The sequence below is a fragment of the Lontra canadensis genome, unplaced genomic scaffold (genome assembly GCF_010015895.1).
Source record: "Lontra canadensis isolate GAN:19392208 unplaced genomic scaffold, GSC_riverotter_1.0 scaffold8, whole genome shotgun sequence".
NCBI lineage: Eukaryota > Metazoa > Chordata > Mammalia > Carnivora > Mustelidae > Lontra > Lontra canadensis.
The window spans coordinates 15,726,338-15,731,554 of NW_022631002.1; the positions used below are offsets into that span (position 1 = coordinate 15,726,338).

The following is a 5,217-nucleotide window of genomic DNA, read 5'->3' on the forward strand; positions in this document are numbered from 1 at the left end:
AATATTAAATACACACACATATGAGAGAACACTGCACTCATAAAATAACAGCAGGAAACTATGAATAAAAACAAATTAGAGAAGAAATAAAAACTTGTCATTGAGACAGATCAATGGAACAGAAGAGACATCCTTAAAATAGGATGACATTAATACAAATTGTGTTTTGACAAAACACAAAAGGCAATGTCATAGAGAAAACATAGTCTCTTCAACAAATGGTGGTGAAACAAATGAACATCCAGATGCAAAAACATAAATCTAGACAAAGACCTTATATCTTTCACAAAAATTAACTCAAAATAGATCACAGACCTAAATGTACAATGCAAAACTATAAAACTCCTAGAAGATAACTAAGGAGAAAATCTGGAAAACCTAGGGTATGGCAATAGCTTTTTAGATACAACAGAAATAATGGATAAGCTAAACTTTATTAAAATTTAAAACTCGTGCTCTGAGAAAGATGTATCAATAAAATGAGAAGACAAATCATAGACTAGGAAAAAAAATGTTTGCAAAAGACACATCGAGGGGTGTCTAGGTGCCTCAGTTGGTTGAGCATCCGACTCTTGATTATAGCTCAGGTCATGAACTCAGGGTTGTGAGACTGAGCCCCACATTGGGCTCCCTGCTCAGCAAGGAGTCTGCTCTTCCCTCTCTTTCTCCAACTCTCCCTCTGCCACTCCCACTCATGTTCTCTCTAAAATAAATAAATAAGTCTTTAAAAAAGACACATCTGAAAAAGGACTACTATCCAAAATAAGTGAAGAACTTAAAAGTCAAAAACAGGAAGACAAACAATCCAATTAAAAATGCCTGACCTAGCTTTGTGCAGTAGCAGTATCGTAGCCAATAAGGTTTATCTGAGGTGCAATTATTGCTAATTGAAAAATGCCTGACCTTGGGGCGCCTGAGTGGCTCAGCTGTTAAGTATCTGCCTTCGGCTCAGGTCGTGATCCCAGAGTCCTGGGATCAAGCCCTTCATCAGGCTCCCTGCTCTGCGGGAAGCCTGCTTCTCTCTTTCCCACTCTTTCTGCTGTGTTCCCTCTCTTGCTGTGTCTCTTTCTGTCAAATAAATAAATAAATTCTTTTAAAAAAATGCCTGACCTTGATACCTCACCAAAAAAAGATTAACAGGTGGCATTAATCATATGAAAAGATGCTTGCATCAGAGCTCATACATGTGTAAATTAAAACAATAAAGAAATACTACTATACACCTGTTGGAATGGCCAAAATCTAGAATGCTGAGAACAGCAAATGCTGGTGAGGATGTAGAACAATAAGAACTCTTGTTCACTGCTGGCGAGAACACAAAATGGCACAGTCACTTTGGAAGATAATTTGGCAATTTCTTATAAAACTGAACATACTCTTATCATACAACCAGCAATCTCACTCCTCAGCATTTATCCAAAAGAGGTGAAAACAAATCCACATAAAAATCATCTGCACATAGATGTTTAAAACATCTTTATGCATAATCGCCAAAACTTGGAAGCAACCATGATGTCCTTCAGCAGATAAATGGATAAATAAATATAAATATATATATAAATAAATATAAATATAAATATATATATATATATATATATATATATATATATATATAAACTATGGCACACCCAGACAATACAGTATTATTTAGCACTAAAAAGAAATGAGTTAAAAAGCTATTTGACAAGTCATTAAAGAAATTGAAATGCATATTACTAACTGAAAGAAGGCAATCTGAAAATGCTACATACTCTATGATTCTGATTATATAACATTCTGGAAAAGGCAAAACTATGGAGACTGTGAAAAGATCAGTGGTTGTCAGGGTTGGAGGGTAAGGGGAAGCGGAGTACAGGAGGTTTGGGGCAGTGAAAATACTTTGGATGATACCATATTACTATACTGTAATATATTCCATATTTTATGGGTATTAATATAATTTTATATTTGCAATTAATATCTAGAATTTACTGTATAAAATTACATTTTATATTATATATATTACTATAATAATATAATGATGGATATGTGTCATTATACATTTGTCCAAATTCATAACACATACAATCCAAGAGTGAACCTCAAGGTAAACCATGGACTTTGAGTGAGAAGGATGTGTCATTGTAGGTTCATCATTTGTAACATGTGTACCTCTCTGGTGGGAGATGTTGAAGATGGCAAAGGTTATGCACATGTTGGGGGCAGAGATACATGGAAAATCTCTGTACCTTTACCTCAATTTTATTGTGAGTCAAAAACTGCTCTTATAAAAATAAAGTCTATTTAAAAAACCACTGAAATTAAATCCTCATTATGTGATCTATAATCAAAATTGACAAAGCCAAAAATTAAACTAGTCAACTGGAAAATATAGCCAAATACAGCACACCACAAAATTTAAAACTTCAGAGACTAAGGAAGAAATGAAAAGATTTGAAAGACAGATCCAGAAACTCTAAATCTGTCTAACAACAGTGAAAGAAGAACAGAAAAGGGTAAGATGGGTGGGGGAGACAACACAGACACACAGACACAATTCTGGCAAGTTTTTATAATGTCAAAGTTAAGATATAAATCCTAGGGGTGCCTGGGTGGCTCAGTCGGGCAAGCATCTGCCTTCAGGTCAAGTCATGATCCTGGGGTCCTGGAATTGAGCCCCACATCAGGCCCCCCACTCAGAGGGAGTCTGCTTCTCCCTCTGCCTCTCCCCACTACTCTTGTGCATGTGCATGCACTCTCTCTCTCTAATAAAAATAATAACATTTTTTAAAAAGATACAAACCCTAAAAGATTCCAGAGAAAGTTCTGCTTCCATATGAGTACTATCTATACATGTACTACAGAAGATGCCTTGATTTAAGAGCAGCTCTAGCGGTTCCACACCAATTTTCCTTAGACCAACTATTCCAGAGAAGACTCTGCAAGACTCAACACACGTGGGAACTCAGGGCTATTTGGGTAAGATTAGTGCCTTGTGTTCCTTTGGTCCTAATCAGCCTCTCCACATGGAGAATATGCAGCATGCCTATCATACGATAGATGCTAGGCAACAATGATAGCTCTTCTCTCTATCCTCTCCTTTTCCTAAACCTTCTGGAATATAGTATTCTAAAGACTATGTGGAACACACCTCTGGGTTATTCCTCAGAGAGACGAAAAAGCTTGACTATTTATCTAATGATTTCCAAACCTCATTGGTTATGGGGGTCACTTTGGAAGAAATAGCTCCACAGGATACCCCACCTCGTCTGCACAAAGGCTAAGGAACACTCTCCCACAGCTAGAGAATGTGCTCAAGCAGTGAGAGGCCAGGAGCTTGCCCTATGGATAGTAACAGTCCACAGATGACCTCTGGGACAAATGGGGGGATCTGGGCAGATGAGTGCATCACATAAAATCAACCCAGAGGTCACACTTCTGATATAATGTAGAAAAACAGGGAGTATTCATTTTTTGTACTTAGAATTAGGTACAAAGAAGCTCAGAGTCATCACCATACTTAACACTATCTTGAACCAACACAATTAGACTAGAGAGAGAAATTAGAGGCATAAGACTGAAAAGAGGCAAAGCCATCTCTATTTTGAGATGACACGGTTTTGTATCTGTAAACTCAATAAATCAACTAAAATACCACAACAAAATAATAAGATAATTCAGTAGGGTGGCAGGATGTAGAGGTAGTTAAAAAGAAATCAATACACTCTGTATCATAAAACAAGAGTTAAAAGATACAATGGAGGGAAGAACCTATTCACAGCTAAGAACAAACTTAATAAGAAATGTGCAAAAACAAATGGAAGGAGGAAAAGAGAACTACTACCAAAGGATTAAAAAATAGTATGAAAAAGAGATGCTATATTCTTGGAAAGAAAGACTTAAAGTCAATTCTCCCTTAGTTAATTTAATGCAACCCAATAAAATACCAACAGGGTTTTAGTTTTTCTCCCCTACAACTAGACAAATTAACCCTAAATTCATATAGAAAAATAAATTTTAAAAGGGCCAGGAAAACTTTGAAAAAGAGCAATTATGTAAAAATAGACCTACTAACTATCAAAACACACTAACCAGAAGTGTATAATTGGTGACTGAAGAGATAGACCACTGAGCAAATAGGATGCCCATAAACAGACCAAAATGTATACAGGAGATTATTATATTATAAAGATGACATTTCAAATTACTGAGATGAAGAAGGACATTTTAATAAATGGCAGGATGGCTGAGTAGGAGTCTGGGAAAAGATGAAGTTGGTTCCCTACTTCACAATGTGCACAAAAACTCCAAAAGGATTAAAGCTTTAAAGGTAAAAAATGAAATACTAGAAATACGTTAAAAATGGAGTGGGGAAGTCCTGTAGAAGTTAGACTACAAAATCCAAAGGCAATATAAGATTGGTAAATTTGACTGAATAAAAATCTAAACCTTATATATGTCCTAAAACTACCAAACAACAACAAAAAAAAAAACAGCATAAGCAAAATTAAAAGTCCAGTGACTAATCTGGGAGAGGGAAAATTAAAATTTATATTACAAAACTGATCTCCCTTTATAATTTATAGAGATTATTTTTACAATGATTATAATGACTACCTAAAATTCAAGAAGAAATGACGAACAACCAAAAACAAAAACGGACAAAGGATACACATAGTCCTCAGTAAAGACAGATAACAACAACAACAAAATACAAATAGCCATTAACCTTATTTAAAAAAGCCTCAACCTGCTCAGAATAAAATAATCAAAACTACAATGAGATACCATCTATTACCTATCACATTGACAAAAATCGCAGCTTTGACAACTCTTAATGCTAGAATTGAAACGGGCTCAGGGGAACATTGCTAATGGGAAAGTGAAATGGTATAAACCTCATGGAGAGGAATCCATCTATCTCTACCAAAAATGCAGATGCATTTACCCTTGACCCAACAATCTTACTTCCTATCCTCAGATACATCTGTACACATACAAAAATGGCATAATGTATTTTGCTTAGCATTATCCTCTCTAGTGCCACCCATGTTGTTGCAAATGGCAAGATTTTATTCTTTTTTATGGCTGAATAATATTACAGTGTGTGTGTGTGTGTGTGTGTGTGTACCATATCTTCTATGTTGGACACCTGAAATAATATAACAGTATATTTTAAGTACAACAGAATTTTAAATTAAATTTGTAAAATTCATAATAAGAAACCAAAAAATGGCA

The 5,217-nt window shown here is 35.3% G+C and overlaps 1 pseudogene; it reads left to right on the forward strand.

Moving 5' to 3' along the window:
- The first annotated feature begins 826 nt into the window (after positions 1–826).
- LOC116865998 lies at positions 827–956 on the forward strand (annotated as a pseudogene).
- The last annotated feature ends 4,261 nt before the right edge of the window (positions 957–5,217 follow it).